The 21,300-nt window shown below is 54.3% G+C and overlaps 1 long non-coding RNA gene across 2 annotated transcripts; it reads left to right on the forward strand.

The window, feature by feature from the left end:
* The first annotated feature begins 3,689 nt into the window (after positions 1 to 3,689).
* LOC132426492 (uncharacterized) lies at positions 3,690 to 20,282 on the forward strand. 2 transcript variants are annotated; one of them, XR_009519710.1, is made up of 4 exons: positions 3,690 to 3,717; positions 18,629 to 18,651; positions 19,399 to 19,628; positions 20,055 to 20,282. It is a non-coding gene; the product is annotated as an uncharacterized lncRNA (long non-coding RNA). The 2 variants fall into 2 exon arrangements; XR_009519711.1 differs by lacking the exon at positions 3,690 to 3,717 and adding an exon at positions 11,421 to 11,465.
* The last annotated feature ends 1,018 nt before the right edge of the window (positions 20,283 to 21,300 follow it).

Below are 21,300 nucleotides of genomic sequence, written 5' to 3' on the forward strand. Positions count from 1 at the left end.
AGCCCGCCTTCCTGGCAAACTCTGTGAGCGTCTCAACATAATGCTTTACTCCCCCGGCCCTGGTGCAAATCTGGGAAGCTCCGGTGTGAGCCTCGGTGGCCAGAAAGGATTCGGGCAGCTAGCCTGCAGCCTGGCCCAGCCCTGTGGGCAGAGCACTGGACGGTGAGTCCAAGGCAGGCTCTGGCATGGCCTCCCTGTGCACCTGGCCCAGGTCTGCCTCCTCTCTGGGCATGAGATGCCTGGTGGGAATCTCTCATGTCAACTCCATCCCCCTTGATGGTCTGGGCAGCTGGTCCAGGGTCAGGGTGGGTGTTCAGAACCTCGTCCTCTCCAGGGCCTCCTCAGGCGAGTAAAGGGGACAACCTGGCTGGTCAAAGTCATTCGCAGTCGAAGGGCCAAAACTAACCACAGCTCGGAACCCCAAGAAAACTGTCCCCACGCTTACTCTCAACTTGAGAGAAGTCCTCAGACCAAGGCTGAGGGTGGAGGGTAGTCTGTCTTTCAGCCAGAGCGTGGACCCTCTATCCTGCATGGGTGCCTTGATTATTCATATCCTGAGATATTTATTGGGTGCCTGCTCTGTGCCAGACACAGAGGCTCAGAGGGGAGGGGGCTGCACATGCAGCCCCCAGGAGCCCACAGCTGGGCCAGGCAAGCTATCCAGAGTCCAAGAATTAGAACACAGTGTGGCAAACCTGACGACAGAGTCAGCCACACCCCAGACCCCTAACCACTGAGCACTGGGCCAGGTCCCATAAGGGATCATCACTCCCATTTGCCAGATGGGGAATTCGAGGCTTAGAGAAAGGGGAGGTGAGCTGAGAGCTGGAATTTGCACGGAGGTGGAGGCAACACTACAGTCCCCTACAAGCCACACACAGGAGTGTGGCAGCCCTCAGGAGGCTTGCAAACTCCTTGCCAGGGCCTGCAAGAGGCCACAGGATGGGGCCTGTCTGTGCACCTCTTGCTGCCTGCATTTCAGCTTCTGGGACATACAGGGCTCCCACCAGCCACAGGGCCTTTGCAAGTGCCTGGACCTCTCTTCCTCGTGTTGTAACTGCCCCAGACTATGTACCCATGAGGATGGGGTTAGGGCTGGTTTCTCCCTTGTTTACCCAGGAAGTGGCCAGGCCCAGCATGGATCAGGGGCTCCCCTTCTCATTGCCAAGGCATGAGTGAGTGAGCGGGGGACAAACCGAAACAGGGAACTGTAGGCAGGTCCCCCAGTGCTACTCTTCTCTGCCCTGGATGGGGCCCCCTTGATTTGCTTGGGATGGAGCTGAGTGATGAGCTAACATTATGTAATTGAATCCTCATAACCATCCCGTGAGGGTACCACTATCATTATTCCATTTTCATAATTGAGGCTTGGAGAAGTGAGGTGACTCACCCAAGGTCACTCAGCCAGTGAGTGGCAGAGCAGGAAGTTTTTTCAATTTATTGAGGTAGAATGGACTTACAATAACTGCACACATTTAAACTGCATTTCGGGGAGTTCCCTGGTGGCCTAGTGGTTAGGATGCCAGGCTTTCCCTGCTGTGGCCCAGGTTCAATTCCTGGTTGGGGAACTGAGATCCTGCAACTGCGTGGCATGGCCAAAAAAAAAAAAAATTGCATTTCGGGATATGTATAAAACCGTCACTACCATCAAGACAGTGAACACGTCCACCCCCTCCAAGACTTTTCTTGTGACTTTTGTGGGAGCTCCTAGCACCCGGTGTCCCCTGAGTTGCTTTGTCACCATAGGTTAGTTGGCACTTTCTAGAATGTACTAGAAATGTATGCACTCTTTGTCTCCTGGCTCCTCTCACTCAGCATCACGACCTTGAGTTTCTTCCACGTTGCTGCAGTATCGGCAGTTCATTTCTTCTTATTGTTGTTTACGGAGTCCTGCCCCATCATAGGGATGTCCAGGACCTGCGGAGCCAGTCTTTTGCTGACGGACATTTGGGTTGGTTCCAGTTTTGCCTGTTACAAATGCAGCTGCTATGAACATTCGTGTCCAAGTCTGCGTGGACCTAAGTTTGCATTTCTCTGGGATAAATGCCTAGGAGGGCAATGGCCTGACCATATGGAAGGTGTATGCTTCACTTTTGAAAAAGCTGCCTGATGTTTTCCAAAGTGGTTGAACCACTTTACATTCCCACTAACAGTGGAGGAGGGTCCCAGAGGAGGGTGGGGACCGGCACCCAGGCCCAGCCCACTACAGAGCCTGCATCCGACACGTCCAGGACCCTCTGTCCCAGGTCTTGCGCCCTGGGCTTCTGAGCTGCAGGAGAAGGACCAAGCCACAGCAGGGCTTGGGACGCAATCCCCCCTCCCCCTCACGGGTCTGGCTTCCTTTCTGAGCAGAGTGCTGCCTTCCCCAGCCCGCGCCCCAGCTCCTGGAGGGCAGAGCTGGGCACACAGTGGGTGCCAGGCGGATGCCGCTGTGCTCAGGGAGCAGCGGGCCAGACCCTCTGTGGGTTCTTGTCTCTGGCTGTGCTGAGGAAGCCTGGAGCCTCCCAGGCCCATGGCACAGGCTGGGGATGGAGATGCTGAGGGTTTCACTGGTCTTCTTACCAAGCCGGTGAGAGATGAGTGTGTTCGTGTGTGTGCGCGCGCTCTCGCGTCTATGCGCGCGCGTGTGTGGGGAAGGGGCTTGTGCCTTTGAGCTCTGGGACAGAACGAGAAGGAAAGAAGCCATCAGAACCTAACAGAGGGGGAGAGACAGAGACCAGACGACCAGAGAGAAGCAGCCAAACCGAGGAGGGGGCGAACCTCTCCTTCCAGACCCCAGGGAGGTGGGAAGGAGGCGGGGAGGGGTGCGAGAGGGGAGCAGGAATTCTTCATTAAAAAACCCCGGAGCCGGGCCCGCGGCGGCCGAGAAGCTGGGCTGCCGGCAGCTTCCCGCTCGCAGGAGCACAGAGACCCGCGCCGGCTCCAGCCGCCCGCGGCCGACCTCACGCGTCCTCAAAGCCAGCCTGTCCCACTTCCCCCGCCGGTTGCTACAGCAACTGAGCTCTGAGTAATCAGCTGCACGGTGACCTTTCTTCCCCCGGAGAGAGGGAGGGAGGGAGAGCTCGGGAGGGAGGAAGGGGGGGGGAGGAGGAGAGAGGATAGAGGGAGGGAGGAAGGGGGAGGGAGGAAGGGGGAGGCGGAGGGGAGGAGGGGGAGAGGATGGAGAGGGGAGAACAGAGGGAGAAAGATGAAGAGGAGGAGGGGCAGAGGATGGATGAGAGCGGGGGAGAGATGGAGGCGGAGGGGAGGGAGAGGAGGGACTGAGCGGCTGGTCAAAGCTGTAAGAACACTGCAGCTGGGGTCTGGGGGCTTTGCGGGGAGGAGCTGGCAGTCAGAAGGCGGGGAGGGGAGGGGGCAGCTGGCAGCCCTGTGGTGGGGGGAGGGAGAAGCTGCAGAACTGGGGCGGGGGAGGACCGTGGAGGGGGCTGACCCGAACTGATTCTTTCCCAGAAGGAATCCCCTCCACCGCCCCCAGCCGCACTGCTGCCCCTCCCAAGTTGCCGGGCTTTAGGAGACAAGAACAAGTCCCCGTGTGCTCTCTGGCTCAAAAGATACTCTTTCCGAGCAGCCTTGACTCCCCCATTCCCCAGATGGGAAAAGTGAGGCCAGGAGGCTTGTTTACAGTTTCAGAGCCTTTCACCTCTGTGTCACTCCTCCCTCCCTCCCCCTTGCTGCTTCCGACTGCGAGGCAAAGCTGAAGCCAGGGCCAGGTCCGGGGTGAGTTCTGGTCTACCCCCAGCTCTCCCACTGCCCTGCTTTCTGGTCTGGGTTTTCCCGGTTGTAAAGCAAAGATGCCTGGGGCGGGATGCAGGCTGCCCAGGGAGGCAACCCTCGTTAGGGAGGGTCCATCAACGCTCTCAGACCCAGGTATTGATTTGAAATTCTCTAAACACAGCAGAAGCAAGGCGGGGGCGGATGTGAGCGATCCAGGCAGCTGGAGGAGCTCAGGGAAGGGGGTGGGTGCAGATGGGGGCCAGGGTCACTGAGGGACCCCTGGGGGGTAGGAGCACCGCTGCGGGAGGGCTTGGAGACCCCCTGGTACCTGGTATCCTGCCCGCCCACCCACGGGTTCCTCCCCAGCTCAGCAGCCCTGGGCCAGCATCAGGCCCATCACCCCCCTGGCCCTGGGGACCTGCCTGCCTCCTGTTTACAGGCAAGGAAGTCCCCGAGTCAGAGTCACAGCCAGCCCATGGAGTGGGGGAAGGATGACAGATGGTGGCATGCCATTTTAACCAGAGTCTGCAGCAGTTGGGGAAGGGGAGAGGGGACCCTAGGGCTGGTGGGGGCTGGGATCTTGCACTGCTGCCACCCCCAGGGGCCCTGGGTCCCCATTCCTGTCCCCTGGCACCAGGTCTGAGGGGGCACTGACCCAACAACCAGGTCACTTGGGCTGCCCAAACTCCCGTGGACTCTGTGGGTGCCCCTTGGGTCTGCGGGTGTTGGGGGAGGGTCCCCTGGGGGGCAGTCTCTCAAGGCTCCATGTCAAGGAGAGCCCCGTGACACCCCCCGCGCCCCCGCCCGCTCACAGCAAGGACTCCACCCTGGCCAGGAAGTGTCAGGCATTGGCCGGGAGTAGCAGTAGCAGGCGGGATGGGGGCCCCAGAGCCCAAAGTTCAGCCCAAGGCTTCAGCTAGAATACTTAGGGCAGGTTGGGTGCTCGGGAGGGGGCTGCATTCCTATCCTAGCTCCGCACTTAAGTCGATCTAGAACCTCTCTGGACCCCAGCATTTGCCTCTCCAGCAGTGAAGGGTGCTGGTCCCACCCCCTTGCTGGGAGGCAAATGAGAAAGCACAGCGGTAACTCCGAAACCCCCCTTTTACAGGTGAGGAAAACAAGACTCAGAGAGGGGAGGTCGCTTGCCCAGGGTCACCCAGCTGGCAAGGGGAAGCGCCAGGCTGTGGGCTGTCGAGAACGAGGTACACGTGAGGCCACAAAGCCGCCACACAGTTGTCCTCCGAGCTGGCTACTGTGGCTGTGAGCCTGCCTGTACCAGGGGGTACTTGACTCCCGGGAACTTCCCCGTTCCACAAGCCCGCGTGCAGCCAGACCTTCGCCCCCAGGAGGCTCATTCTACAGCAAGCCCTTCGGGCCAGCATTCGGTTCTGGTGAAGATAGTAGCAAGGGCAGCTCTGCCTCTCCGAGCCCAGCCCTGGGCCCCATGCTGGGCTGAACACCCACGTGTGTTGCGTCGTGGGGCCTCTTAGGCACCCTCCTTGGGTGGCTGCTGCTAGCCCTGTTTTCAGGTGGGGAAAGTGAGGCTCAGAGAGGGGTGTTGACCTGCCTCAGGTCCCACCGCACTGAGTGCCAGAGCTGCCGCTTCCTGATCTGAGAGATGGCCTCTTAACCCCAGCGCATAACAGCCAAGCTCGACCAGACTCAGGGCTGTGGGTGTTGCCCATGCTGGACTGTGGATGTTGCCCTGCTGGACTGGGCTGTGAACAGAATTCCCTTGACCTCTATTAAAAAGCGTTGATGGAAACTGCACAGAAGTGCCCTGGGCACGGGAAAGAGGAAGCTCAGCACAGGATGGGCACATGGGCAGGGTGACATTGGTCAGGAGGGCTGGAGAGGTCATGGTGCCAGGGAGTACTCACAGCCAGGGGTCTTTTCTGATCCCTGGGTAGTGGGTGAGGGCGGGGACTATTGCCCTTTTAGGCAGGTAAGGAAGCTGACGTCCAAGAAGGTCAGATGACCAGCACAAGGCCCGTAGGGCATAAGGGTGAGAATGGGGCAGTGGCAAGATTCCCTAACCCTCAACCAGTTTGCTCTTCACTCTACACCAACGCTACCTCTATCCACCCACTCACCCATCCACCTATCCCACTCCCCATCCATCTTCCTGTCCATCCTATGCTTCCTGTCCTATCATCTGCAGATCCCTCCACCCAGCCACCATCTGCCCATCCATCCACTCACCCACCTACCCACTCATTCATCCATCTTCCCATCTATCCACCCATCTATCCATGTACTTACACGCTTACCCACCCACCCATCCATGAACCCATTCACTTGTCCGTCTTCCCATCTACATCTCCATCCACCATCCATCCGTCCACTCATCCATCTACTCATCCATCCACCCATCTCCCATCTATCCATCCATCCGCCGATCCACTCACCTACCCACCCCTGCGTAAACCCATTTACGCATCCATCTTCCCCTCTTCACCCATCCACCCACCCACTCATCTATCCACCATCCATCCATCCATTTATCTACCCATCTATTCATCCATCAACTCATCCAGTCATCTAGCCATCACCCAGCCAACCACCACCCACCCGTGTATCCATCCATCCACCTACCACTCACCCACCATTCATTCGTCTATTCATTCTGTTTTTATTCTATAACCATTCTGAGTCCGGTTCCTTCACCTTTCAGTTTTTAAACATATGCTTATGTGAGCTGGGTGCTGATCCTGTCCTCTCTGTGGAAGTGTACCAATTCCCCATCCCCCAGTTCAGCACACCAGTTCCAACTGGTCCCCATCAAGACCGCAACTCCAGTGTAAGAGGTTCAGGCTGCTCTCCCCTGCTTGCCTCCCCTTGGGTGGGATCTGGCCTCTAGGTGCTTCTGAGTCACTTCACCTCCCCATCTGGGCATTTCAGTCTCAAGTGAAAGGCCTCAAAAATGTGGAAATAGACCAAGTCACCAATATGGAGGCCACTTCCATAGCCTTACCACTCTGCAAAGGGCATTGATCATCAGGGCACTGGGGAGTATGCCATGGGCACCAGTGGCGGCCATGGGATGGGCCGTGACCCACCAGTCCAGGGACCAAGGATCAGAAGAATGGTCTGGACCAGGCACCTTCCTCCAACCCGCCGTGTGACAAACGGCAACTGAAAACTGAGAATAATCATCCTTGTTCCGAGGATCCGAGAGAAACGTGGCATTTTGGGAAAAGGCAACAGCCTTTCACCAACACCATGGGGAGTTTTTTGAAGGTGTTAGCAGGGCTCAGCCTTTGAGGTGTACATTCTCTTATTACTAAAACCTTCCAGAAACGTCCCTTGATTCTGCCCACACCAACTAACTAGGCATTCATTCACTCATTCATTCATCCATTCTGCATCGGCTGTGTACTAGGACCTGTTTAAGACTCTAGAATCAATACAAATATTTTCTGCCCCCAAGAAACGTGCCGACCCTTGGCTTGGAACAGAAACCACAGTCACACTGCGTGGGTGTCAGGCGCGAACTCTGTCCTGGGAGACCTGAGGAGGAGTGTCAACTGTGCCTGGACTGGGCGGGTGAGGAGGGGTCCCAGAGCAGGGGCGTGCTCAGGATCTGGAAGGACAAGGGTGATTGGAGAAGGGCCTTCGTGGCAGAAGGAATAGCACCTGCAAAGCCATAGGGGCAGCGGAGGGGCAGAAAGGGGAAAGAGAGGAAGGGGACCGACTCCCTTGAGTCCCTACTATGTGCTGGCACTGTACCCAGTGTCCCCATATCATTAGCTCGTGGATCCTCCCAACAGCTACGTGGCTGGCATTCTATCCTCTTGCACATTTCATTGATGATAAAGCTGAGGCTCTGAGGGACCTCCCTGGTGGCGCAGTGGTTAAGAATCTGCCTGCCAATGCAGGGGACACAGGTTCGAGCCCTGGTCCGGGAAGATCCCACGTGCCGCGGAGCAACTAAGCCTGTGTGCCACAACTACTGAGCCTGCACTCTAGAGCCCGCGAGCCACAACTACTGAAGCCCGCGCGCCTAGAGCCCGTGCTCCACAACAAGAGAAGCCATGGCAATGAGAAAGCCCCGCACCACAAGGAAGAGTAGCCCCCGCTCGCCGCAACTAGAGAAAGCCGGTGCGCAGCAACGAGAAGACCCAACGCAGCCTTAAATAAATAAGTAAATAAATTTATTAAAAAGAAAAGCCAAGGCTCAGAGAGGGCCAGCAACTTTCCCAAAGTCACACAGCTCCCACATGCTGGATCTGTCGGTCTGACTCCAAAGGCTGGAGCCTTTGCTCGTCTCCCCTCACCCTGAGCATCTCACCCTCAAGGCGAAGGTGAGGGAGAAAGCACCCTATTCAGCATTCGCTCTTTGGGGCAGCTTAGGATGCTCGTGCGGTCATTTGATTAACAAATGTTTATCCCCTCCCCCTCAGGGTCAGTCCTCACGCTGGCCTTGGGGGTAGAGCAGTGACAACACCGGCCCCCTCTCCCTCCTGGGGCTCCCTGGTAGGGGGAGGCGATGGGGATCGAGCTCAACTCCTGGCAAAGCCCTGCTTCATCCAGACTTAAAAATAAACCCAAGTACTGTCCAGGTCCAAAGACTGGGGGGCCACAGGCTCCCAGAACTGCGGCTGGGAGGCAGCAGGCAGAGCTGTCAGCCCGGAGCCCGCTCCTCTCATCAGCATGGGGCCCCAGCCTCCCTGCTTAAAGATCGCCTCGGGCGCTCTCTTAAAGATGCTAACGTTGCAGCTGACATTTGGAAGATCCTGGCAGGCGATCAAACCCGAGCTGAAAATCGGAGCTGCCGGGCGGGGGCGGGCACCAGGCAGCAGGGACCGGGGCTGGTTGGGGCCGACGGCAACGGGGCTCAGGCAGCCGCTGCTGGCTAAGGCTGTGCTTGCAGACCGGCCCAGCACAGGTGGGTATTCGGCTCTGTGCTGCAAGGCCCCAGCAGAGGAGGAGGAGGGTGGAGAAGGCGAGGAAGGAAGCGGGAGGAAAATGGCTACGGAGAGACGGAAATCTCTTAGTTCATCCCCAGACGCAGGGCATTGTCAGTAATCAGACCAGCTGGGAAAAAATCCACAAGATGAAGAGTTATACAAAAGAGGGAAGGGCTGCCCTGGTGGCGCAGTGGTTGAGAGTCCGCCTGCCGATGCAGGGGACGCGGGTTCGTGCCCCGGTCCGGGAAGATCCCACATGCCGCGGAGCGGCTGGGCCCGTGAGCCATGGCCGCTGAGCCTGCGCGCGCGGAGCCTGTGCTCCGCAACGGGAGAGGCCACAACAGTGAGAGGCTCACGTACCGCAAAAAAAAAAAAAAAAAAAAGGGAAAATGGAAGAAGGTTCCTGGTGCCAGTTACATCTCTGACTGCAGTGCCCAGAGCTGGGTCCCTCCAATGTGGGAGCAGAATGGTCTGAGGAAGCCGAGGGGTCAGAGGAAGGAGTAAGGAGAACAAGATTCCGACTCCACTGCTGCCTTGGACACGCTGGGCCTTCCACAAATTTCCGCATGCCTGAGCCAGCCTCGTCTCCTTTCCCTTCCTTTACATCCAGTCTCCTTTCCACATGCCCGCCACTCTCCATCCACCTCCATCCGCTAACCCACCTACCTATTCACCTGTCCCACCTACCCTACCTCCCACCTAACCAGTTCACCCTCTGCTCTTCATCTACCCAACCATCCATCTACCTAGTTCACCAATCGTCCCCTTCACCCATCTATCCATTAGTTCATCTATGCAGCCATCCATCCCCCATCCATTCACCCATCTCCATTCATTCATCTCCCCCATTCATTCCTTCATTCATTCATCCACTCATCCAAATGTCCATTCATTCCCCATGCATCCACCCAAAGAATGTTTCTTCAGCACAGGAGAGGCACAATCAGCCCAGATTTAGGCGACAGGAAAGGCTTCCAGGACAAAGACCCTCTAAGCTGAGACATAAAGAATGGGTAGAAGCAATCCAGGTAAAATGTGGAACGGAGAGTGTTTCCCAGCCAGATGGGAGACGAGAGACAAAGGCCCCTTAGGGAAACACCGGGTCGCGTTTTGGTTTTAGCTTAAGAGAGAGTAGTTTACCAGAGAGCCAGGGAGAGGCCAGCTCTGAGGCTGGAGTGGGCAGCAGGGGGAGGGCATCAAGCGGGGACACCTTGCCTGGCATAGAGCCAGGCACACGGGCTCGTGGGAAGGGGTGTGAAGGATGTGGAAGGCCAAGTCGCGGTCCTGCAGCTGCTCATCACTGACCCCTCCAAATAGGCCCGTCCAGTTCCTGCAGCCCTCCCCCACCTCTCCATCCCCCGAAGTCCCAATGTCTCAGGGTTAGATCCCTACAGCCCCACCCTTACAGGCTTGCTCTTTCTTTCTTTCTTTCTTTCTTTCTTTCTTTCTTTCTTTCTTTCTTTATTTTATTTATTTTTGGCTGCGTTGGGTCTTCGTTGCGGTGGGTGGGCTTCTCATTGTTGTGGCTTCTCTTGCTGCAGAGCACGGGCCCTAGGCATGCGGGCCTCAGCAGCTGTGTCATGTGGGCTCAGTAGTTGTGGCTCGCTGACTCAGTAGCTGTGGCCCGCTGGCTCCAGAGCACAGGCTCAGTAATTGTGGCTCACGGGCCCAGCCGCTCCGCAGCATGTGGGATCCTCCTGGACCAGGGACCGAACCCGTGTCCCCCGCACCGGCAGGCGGACCCCCAACCACTGCACCACCAGGGAAGCCCAGGCTTTTTCTTGATATGTGTGAATTCTGGCTTCTCTGGGTCAGAGCTATGCCTTATCCTTCTTGGTGTCCTGTCCCGTGGTACTTGGTCAAAACTCAAAAAAATATTCAAGAAATAAAAATATGTATCCTGCTCCCAAATCCTCCCCTTCTTCCTCTGCGGAACCCCTTCCATACACCCAGTCACTCTGCCCAAAAGCCTGGGCGCCATCCTCTTCCCGTTCCTCTCTCCCCAGTGCCACCGCCGTGTGAGTCAGTCACCCAGACCTGTCATACCTCCCTCCTCTGACATACCCTGAATCTTCTCTCCACCTGCTCAGCCACCAACCTGGATCAGAGTGGCAGCCTCCTTGCTGCTCTCCCTTCCTCCAGGCTTGCTCTCCATGAGGCCACGTGCACGGTGCAATGAGAGAGATCTTTCCACATTAGACACTTGACCATTCGATTCTCCCACTTAAACCTTTCATGGCTTCTATCTGTCCTCTGGGTAAAGTCCTAAATCGCTCTCATTGCCTATAAGACCCTTCCCAAGTTGGCCAGCGCTGCCTTCTCTGGGTTCCAGGTTCATCCCTCTAAGATTAGAAATCCATCAAGTTCATTGCTAGTCATATTGGGTCTCCAAAACCATGGTCCTGGCTCCAGCCACTGGACTGTCTTGACCCAAAGCCTAGAAACATCCTGAGTCTTCACCTCCCTGCTCATCCCCACACTTGACTCCACTTAGACACCCCCCCCCCCATTCTGTCCCCAAAAGCCAGGGAGCCATCCTATGTTCTCAATCCCACGACCAACACCTGGTTGGCCCTCAGGTGAAAGAAGATATTGCTAAAAGCTACAAGGATATTCGAGTTTACCCCCAGACCCTCCCTCTCCAGGTCTGACCATTTCCATGTGTTATTTGTGCCTTGGCTTCTTCTCTGCCTACAAAACTTTTTTTTTTTTTCACTGATTTTATGGCTACAGAAAATTTCCTTCCTGTCTTCACATTCACAGGAAAGAGAAAGCCCTGGCCCTGACTCAGAATTGGATTTTAGCTGGAGGCGTCCTCTCCGTGGCTGGCTCCAGGGAAAGGTCTGTTCGTTCCTTGACCTTGAGCAGGAGCTGAGGCAGCCAGAAAGGGGAGAGACAGGAGCTGGGAGGGGAAGGGGGAGAGAAGCTGGGACTGTGGCCCCAGGAGCCTGCACTCTGCCCCAGGGGCCCAGCCAGGTGATGGGAAATTAGAAGAAAGGAAGGAGACAGGCCATGCCGCAGGCACAGCCAGCCACAGAGGCCCAGAGGGAGGGGAAGCAGGCGGCCTCTTCTGCCTGGTCTTCTGAGGTCCCCAGGCTGTCCCCATCCCTCGTCCCCTTGGAAACTGAACAGACCAGAGAACCGGAAGGAGAAGTAAACCACGCAGATAGATAGACTTTGCCATCCCCATGGGGGGCCAACGGTGGCTGTTACGGACCCAGCACTAGGTGGGGGGCATCAGTCCAGGCAACCTGGCCTTGCCCACGGTGAGCCTACAGACTAAGGACAGTGGTACCTACGGGCGCAAGAGATAAAGAAATAAAGAAAAGTGCCCTTCTCAGAAAGGGTCTCCTTCCTTCCGGTGCATGACTGAAATTTAAGCCAAACGCATTGAGCACCTCCCGTTTGCCTAGATCCTTACTCTCCGTGATCTGACCATCTTTTCTCCAATTGAACTGGGGGCACACTTAAAGTAGGGACTGTTTATTTCCTCCCAAATAACTTCATGTTTACTACAAAAGTAAGACATACTTGTTATAGATATTGTAGAAAATACAGATAAGCTCAATACAGACAATAAGACCACTTTTAATCCTATAATTTAATGATGGTCACTTTTGACATGTGGAGGGCTTGCTTCCCCTCCTGGTCCTCTATATCCAGCATTTTCTCTTGGAGTCTTGCACCCAATGGACTTGTAAGAAGGACTTTATGTCTGACCATTTACCTGTTTGTTCATTACTCATTCATTCCCAAAGTGCTCATTGAACCCTCAGTAGGTCACAACTTGGTGGTGGTTTAAATTCTTTGGGGGTGGAGAGAGATGTGCAGAGACCTAAGCTCATGTCGGTGTAACCCAAATAAAAGCCGAGGTTCCACATAGCTCAGTCTCAGCGCTGACTGACTTAATAGTCCAGCCGTCGAAAGTAATTTAAATGAGTTTTCTGAACTCACTTGTTCCCCAAAGAACATCAAAGAGGTCTAATTCACAACCCACGGCAATAGCTCTCAGCAGCCCTTTTATTCTCGCCCCAGTTCTCTCGATAGTAGCGCTGGAATTTTGCACAAACTCCTTAACACTTCTGATACCAACCTATAGGTTTTCAGTTACTCCGTGTTCTTTCTCTACTTTCTCAGATACTTATTACGATCTATACTCAATGGCCAAACCCTTCTCCATCCCTCCTGCTGACAGAGTGAGTGGTCAAGAGCTCGGATTCAGATCCAGATCCTGGCCCCATCGCTGACCAGCTGGATAACCATTGGCAAGCCACTCGATGCTGTGCAGCCCAAAGTGGGGTCCACAAGCTGGTGCTGGCCCACACACTGTTTGTTGACATGATAAGAGAAGCATAGAAACCGATCATTTAGAAACATCCACAGCAGTTTGGCACTGCCTACATCCAATTGCGACTGTCTAGATTACAAAAGCGTCACTTCCCACAGATTGGAATTTTTTTTTCTGAAAGTTCCTTCACCACAGATCGTTTGAGAAGCTCAGACTTAACCTACTCTGTGCCTCAATTTCCTCATAAGTAAAATGGGAATAATGATGTCCCCTAAGCTCATCAGGTCCCTGGGAAAAGTAAATGAAGTTAATCTATGGAGGGTTCTCAGGACCGTGGCTGGGCACTGCGAGCTCTCATTGGATGTCAAAGTCGCTATTATTTTTGCGCATTTTCCATATTCTGCATTAAAAGCACCCACTTTTCCCCTGAGGGCAGGGGAGGAAAGTGGATTCCGGTTAATGCATCCTACCTTAACTCTAGTTTCTAGACTTCTAGTCAACTCTTGAGATTGAAACACCCCTGTGACTGCGTCCAGAACCTCCCAGGTTGCCAAAGGAAACACCAAGTAGTTTATTTATCCACTTACTAAATATCCTAAATATCTGTAGACCACTTACAGACTGTGAGGCAGGAGACCCCAGTGGCTAAGAACTCGGGAGCAAAAGAGCCATGGGTTCAAATCCTGGCTCTGCTACTACTTCCTAGCTGAGTGACCTTGGGCAAGTCACATAACCTCTCTGAGCCACAGGGTTCCCATGTGAGGGTCCAGACGGGTCCAAGGTCAGGACTCAGCCCCGACAGGCAATGCCCCCACACTTGTGGAGAGCATGACTCAGGGGTTCACTGCATCTGAGCCCAACTGTGAAGACTAGGGTGACTTCCTAGGTTGGGTTGCCGCCCTCAGAGAGTTCCGCAGATGAGGAAGAATAGGTGGTGTTTTGAGGTGCCAGACTCACCAGGTATTACTTCTAGAAAAATGGATGCATTTAAGGACTTTGAATATCTGAGAATGGAGGGATGTAGAAATATAAAGGGCCCAAGGTGAGTAGACGTCTCACCAATTGGACTTGTATCGTATGGAACGTGGAGCTTGTGTAATGGCCCTTTCTAGAGCATGTGGGAGATTAAAGATGGCTGCAGGCTCTCTGTCATCCTCCCATCAAGACCTAGCTGGTGTTTTTTTCCCTCTCCCCTTGAATCCGGGCTGGCCCCAGGATTGGCTTTGAAGCCTCTGCACCCTTCCTGGAATGCTCCTTCTTGGAAGCCAGCCGCCATGTAAAAACCCACCATGCTGTGAGGAAGCCCTGGAGAGGGAGGGGGAGAGAGAGAGGGAGGGAGGGAGGGAGGGAGGGAGAGAAAAGAGAGGGGCCAGTGGGGGAGCACTGAGGTTCCGAACCTACAAAGTAAGACTTCTTGGACCTTCCAGCCCAGCTGCCGGCTAAATGCAACTGCGTCAATGCCACCCCACGCCCCATGCTTCTCTTGATGCGGAGCTCTGTATATGGGGTAACGTTTTCTGGTCTCACACACAGTTATAGACTGAATTGTGTCTCCCCAAAATTTGCATGTTGAAGTCCCAGCCATCAGTATCTCAGAATGTAACCATGTTTGGATGTATCTTATAAGAGGTAATTACTTTTGGGGTTTTGTTTGTTTGTTTTTTGGCCGTGCCACACGGCTTTCAGGAGCTTAGCTCCCTGACCAAGGATTGAACCTGGGCCCCGGCAGTGAAAGTGCAGAGTCCTAACCACTGGGCATCCAGGGAATTCCCAAGAGGTAATTAAGTTAAAATGAGGCCTTTACGGTGGGCCCTAACCTACCAGTGTCCTTGTAAGAAGAGGGACACACAGAAAGACACCAGACACGTGTGTGTGCACACAGAGAAAAGACCGTGTGAGGACACAATGAGAAGAAGGCCGTCTACAAGCCCAGGAGAGAGGCCTCAGAAGAAACCAACCCTGCTGACACCTTACTCTTGGACTTCCAGCCTCCAGAACTGGGAGAAAGTAAATCTCTGCTGTTTAAGCCTCCTAGTCTGGTACTTGTTATGGCGGCCCTAGCAATTCATCCACACGCCTGATACTCAGGGGTGGAAGAGGGACAGGGTAACCTGCAGACATGCTCCTTTAGAAGGGGGAGGGCTGGGAGGGAAGCCGCAGGCACTGTGCGTGGCGATCCTGAGTCCCGCTGGGTGGACACTGTGGGGGTCACCTCCCCCAGGTGAAGAAAACACTCTTCAATCTGTGCTCCCTCAGAACTGCTCCCAGCCCCCTGTTCCCTGTGGCCCCTGGGTCACCCTCTGGGAGGACTTCCTTTCCCATCACTCCTTGGCCACATCGATGGGGCTCATCAGCTTTCCTCCCTTTGGGGTCCAGATGCTGTTTGAAGTCGTGAACGGTCACAGCCTCTTTTAGTCCAGACTGGCAGCTCTTTTGACGGTGTGACCATCTTCAGAACTTAGTTACCCTTTCTCTATTTGTTGCCATTCAGCTTCTTATGCTGAAGATGCATCCACTTTTTCTAGACTTGCCTCTCTAGACTTTATCACAGGTATCTTGAGCTCACCAGAGGGTTTTTTGTTTTTTTTTTTTGCGGTACGCGGGCCTCTCACTGTTGCGGCCTCTCCCGTTGCGGAGCACAGGCTCCGGACGCGCAGACTCAGCTGCCATGGCTCACAGGCCCAGCCACTCCGCAGCATGTGGGATCTTCCCGGACCGGGGCACGAACCCATGTCCCCTGCATTGGCAGACGGACTCTCAATCACCGCGCCACCAGGGAAGCCCCTCACCAGAGGTTTTAACCAAGGGAGTGCTGGTCATATGCCTATGCAATCTTTACCCTGACACTGGGTCTTAACTAGACTCTATCACCCGAGACATTTCTTTTTTTAAAAAAATAAATTTATTTATATTTATTTATTTATTTTTGGCTGCATTGGGTCTTCGTTGCTGCGCACGGGCTCTCTCTATTTGCGGTGAGTGAGGGCTACTCTTCCTTGCGGTGTGCGGGCTTCTCATTGCGGTGGCTTCTCTTATTGCGGAGCACGGGCTCTAGGCACGCGGACTGCAGTAGCTGTGGCACGTGGGCTCTAGAGCGCAGGCTCAGTAGTTGTGGCGCACGGGCTTAGTTGCTCCGCGGCATGTGGGATCTTCCCAGACCAGGGTTCCAACCTGTGTCCCCTGCGTTAGCAGGCAGATTCTTAACCACTGCACCACCAGGGAAGTCCAGCAGGCAGATTCTTAACCGCTGCGCCACCGGGGAAGCCCCGGCATTTCTTAGTTTTATTATTTCTTCATAAGTCTAGAATATTCTTTATTGATTATTTGTGGATTACCCATTTTGCAGGCCTCTACGTAAAGATTCAAATTTACAATTAGACTTCTCAGACAATACATTTCTGGGGACACAGACAGTTAAAATTTAAACTCATTATCTGCTCCAAGGTCACATCATGTATTCCAAACACCCACGTATTAGAACTTTTACTAAAATGTCATTTCCGAATTTGCGGAATCTGCTAACTGCCGGAGGGGCAGGACCTGGGTCTGTTGCGCCCACTTGTCAGGCAAAGAGCAGGCTTTTCCCACAATGGGACTGGGTTTTCTCTCTAGGTTTTCTGGAAGACAAACTGCTAGGGTGGGGGTGGGGAATGCCACCTTTTTCCACTGGGGATGAGGTGTTTACACCCAAGCTCAGCACCCTACAGGGGCCCCCTTCCCCTAATGCCATCTCTGCATCCTCCCGTGGGCTCCAGGCCTCTGGGCACCGGGCCTGTGGAGCTCCTGCTTCCTTTCCCTTTCACTGGCTAGAGATGAGAAATCGTTGCATTTTTCAACCCTGCAAACCCACAATTTCTGAATTTTCCCTTTCCCTGTCTTTCCTGCTTGTAAGCAGGCTAATTCCTTTCAGAGGGCATCTCTGATGTGCTTGTGAAAGGCAGTGTATGAGTTTCTAGGGCTGCTGTAACAAAGTACAACAGAACTTTATTTTCTCACAATTCTGGAGGCTGGTTCTCACAATCAAGGTGTCAGTGGGCTCGTTCCTTCTGAAGACCCGGAAGGAAGGGTCTGTTCCAGGCCTCTCTCCTTGGTGTGTAGAGGGCCACATTCTCCCTGTCTTCGCAACGCCTTTCCTCTGTACACATTTGTATGTAAATTTCCTCTTCTTAGAAGGACACCAGTCATGTTGGATTAGGGCCCACCCTGAAGACTTCATTTTATCTTAATCACCTCTTTAAGGACCCTGTCTCCAAATACAGTCACATTCTGAGGTACTGGGGGTTAGGGCTTCAACATATGAATTGCGGGGACTTGATTCAGCCCATGACATGTAGCGAAAAGACATTCTAGACATTTCTGTTTCCCAAGCTCTTCAGCTAAAGCCACAAGTGCAGTATAGTATCAGCTTTGCAAGTTACTGTGGACAAGAATCTTCCCAAATGTTTCCCACTGTATAACATGGGTCACCATCTCTCCTACCCCCAATAACTGATTCCTTGTCACCTGTCATCTGTTACCTACTCTTAGAGCCAGTGCTACAAATTTTTGATGCTGCCAATTTCTGTATTGGTCAGATTTTGCTAGGTTATGCTACATAACAAGCATTCCCTAAATATAAGTACATTACCATAGCCAAGGTTTATCTTCCTTCAGGTTTAATGCTGCCCACAGTTTGCTTGCCCCTCCACTGCACCACTCTGCTTCACATGCTATCTTTATTTTGGGGTCCAGGCTGAAGATGCAGCCCCTATCTAGGACGTGTAAACCTGAGAGAAAAGAGCCAGAGAGCTGGCATAACCACAGGATAGATTTTCAGGCTTCTGCCAGGCACTGGCATGTGGTCACTTCTCACAGTTCATTGGTCAGAGCAATTCACGTGGCCAAGCCTGCTGCCAGTGGGTGTGGAAGTATGTTCTGCCCATAGGGAGGCACGGTGAGTCGCTGACCCCGGGGCAGGGAGGTGTCACCTTCTTAGGGTCCAGAATCACTGGGCACAATGGCCCCATCCACCACAAGAGTTAACACTGGTTCACATTTACCAGATGTGGGGCTTTGGGCCGGCAGCCTCACATCCTCAGCTCATTGACTCATCGTCATAGCCCCATTTTACAGATAAGAAAACTGAGGCCTTGAGAGAGGAAGAGACTTGTTCACTGTCTAGTATGATAAACAAGATCTACGAACATGCCTTGAAAAAGCCCTAAGGGTCTACACGCACATGGGGTCTTACTCCTGTCACTTCTCTTCTCGGCATCCGGGGTGAGAAAACACTTGGTGAGGAGGGGCTGGCTCAAGATATGGCCCATGGGGCACGCTCAGGAATGTTGGCCGTGGCAATGTTCTCAGGGTGTCAGAAGAGCCCATTCCTTGGGGAGCTCACACCCCACCTTTTAGCTCAGCTCCACCTGGCTCACCCTGCCCAGCAAATCTAGAAATACTGCCAGAGCCACTGAGGAGGGCAGGGGGCTTACAATAACACAACTCTTGGGGGAAAGGGAGAGGAAGAGTCTCGCTCCATCCCAGGAGCCTGTGTACTATGTGAGTCTGTGCGGATCGCCTGCTTGGACACACCTCTTCCTGCTCTCAGTGTCTCTGGGAACGTTGAGCATTTTCTGGTTCATTTGTTTTGTTTGTTCGCTTGTTTGTTTGTCTGTTGGGAGCAAATGAGGAGCTTAAACAATCTTAGGACCTTATTGTTCTTATCCTTGTTTTCCAGATGGGGAAACTGAGGCCCGAGAGGTAGAAGCAACTTCCCACAGCCAGTGGTGATGCTGACCTAAACCCCACCGAACATGAGGCCCACGTGGACCCGTGTTCAAAGAGACTGTGGGGTGGGGCCGGATGGGGACGTAGTTAGGGAAGGGGGGGCCTCTTAGGCTTCCCAGGGTTGTCCTCGGGTCTTCCCAGGCCACCAGGTCAACAGGCTTGTCCTTCAGTAACAAGGAAGATGTAGGTGTGACAGTGATTCCCGGGGAGAGGGACAGAGTCCAGGGGCCCGAGATAATGGAGAGAGTGCCTGGCAGGGGGCAGAGGGCACAAAAGATGGTGTGAGGACACCCTGACATACATAGGACACACATGCACACATGCATACCGCACACCGCATTCACATATGCTGCACACACCACACATACTGCATTCACACCTCTTCACACACATACCATATGTAACACACCCCACACACTCCATACTTAACACACATACCACACACACATCAAACATAACACCCTCACACGCACACCGTACATCACATACCACACACCACCCACAGCACACACACCACGGCAGACTTTTTCTTGGTTTTGACACCCAACTCAGAGGCGGTCTTTTTGTACTGCAGATTTTTGAAAACGTCATGATTAGGAATAATAACAAAAATAGTAATGACAATAGCGGGCGTTCATTGAGAACTTGTTGCGGGTCAGGAGACTCGTGAAGGCTTCGCATGGACCCCTTCACGGAGTTCCCACCACCCCTGTGAAGCAGGTGCTGTCGGTGCCCCCATGGGGAAGTTGGGTACCACAACTGGGAAACTGAGGCTCGAGGATTTGGAGCTTGGGACGGATGGAGCTGTCACTGAACACGGGTCAGCCTGTCTCCAGAAGCCACACTGAATGTTCCCTTCGATGCACAAACAACAAAATCATGAACAAAGGCCCACCTCGCTGCACACAGAGCCGCTCCTGGCTGACTTAGGCTCTCTCCGTGGATGCAAGGTTTGGGGTCCCCCTCTGGTGGGCGGGGGCAGTTTGGAGGGGAGAGGGAGGCAGGGACGGGGGGCCACAGAAGGTGCTAAAGGCGGAGGAGAGGGAGATGGCTACTGCCCCCCCCCCCCCCCCCCCCCCCCGCCCCGAGGGACACAGACGGCTCCACCTCCTCAGGGCAGGGAGGTGGGGAGGGGCTCGGCCGGAACAGCCCAGACTGGGTCCTCTCCGCACGGCTTCCACACCCCGGGGCCCCCAGGTGGCCGGGTGAGGGGTTTCCTTCCCCTGCAGGGTTGAGGGCTGGGACCCCAGGACCCTGCTTTCCCTGAGGCTATCTTCCCCACCCAGCCCTGGTCCTAGCAGGGCACCAACCAGCCTGTCCCTGGGGAAGGGTGGGGGGCTCCCCCAGACGCCCTTGTCCTCCCCGTGCACCCTCAGTACAGCGGCCCCTCCGATGCCAACAACGCTGCCTGCTGTGGAAGGCCAGCCCGTTCTCTGCAGCCCTGAGAGGGCAAGAGTGGACACAACCTCTGTGCCCATCCACCGGGGACTGGATCACCGCGCGCAGGGGCATGCGCACAAGGGAACACTATTCAGTCACGAGGAAGAGCGAGGTCACCACACGTATAGACCTGGAAAGGAGACTGTAATGTGTAAAGGAAAATAAATTGCCAAACAGGATGTAGAGCACTGCCCGACTTTTATCAAAAGAAGTATTTAGATGGGCTTCTATTGACAGAAGAAACTTAAGACAGAAGTCTTAATCTCTGGACGCTGGTTATCTAGGGAGTTGAATTGGGAGGTGTTGGGAGGGAGACGATTTTACTATTTTCTTTATACCTTCTGTGGTGTAACAATGAAGATGGCTCATTTTGCTAATTAAAAAAATCAGCAAATGGTGGGGGGGGGCGGGGAGTGGGGCATCCTGGGTGTCTGCAAAAGATACCAGAACTTACTTCCCAGCCTCAGTTCAGGCAAAGTGGGGGGTCCATCCACAGGGCCGGGGTTCTTTTCTCCCCTCCAGATGGCTTTCTCTCCATCTGCCTCAGCAGGGGGACTACTGGGCACCTTTCAGCATCACTCCCTTAAGTTGGGACCAAGAGGCATTCTGAGATGAACCGCAGGGTCTTGGCCTAGAGACGTCTGGAATCTTCAGAGTGAGACAGGTGGGCACATACTCATAAAGCTAAAAGTCATCATCACCATGGCGGTGGGAGGGCACCTCCCAGTGCTCTGTGTTCTGCCCAGGGCTTCACATGCATTAACTCATCGAAATACGACCGTAATTCTGTGGGTTTTCTCATTTCACCAGTGAGGAAACTGAGTCTCAGAAGGGAGCCCTGGGGAGCAGACCCAGGGGGGTTCTGTGCCCCAGCCTCTTCAAGGACAGAATCATCCAACCACCAAGTCATTCCCCAAGAGACACCAGGCAAGAACAGTGAGTGCGGTGGACACGGGAAGGATGCTGGTGACAGAGCCACCTCCGCAATGCAGTGCACACATTGACATGGTCCTCGTGGGAGGTACCATGGGCTCCGGCTGAAGGTCAGAGAGAAGGCCATGGCCAAGGTCACTGTGCTGGAAAGCATCACGGCTGGCTTTGGAGCCCTGGTTGGTCCATCTGATGGCAAAGACCTCCTTGCCCAGACCCCAGCTCCGCGTCCAGCGCCGATCAGAGCCCCGT

Source organism: Delphinus delphis, chromosome 6, assembly GCF_949987515.2.
Source record: "Delphinus delphis chromosome 6, mDelDel1.2, whole genome shotgun sequence".
Taxonomy (NCBI): Eukaryota; Metazoa; Chordata; class Mammalia; order Artiodactyla; family Delphinidae; genus Delphinus; species Delphinus delphis.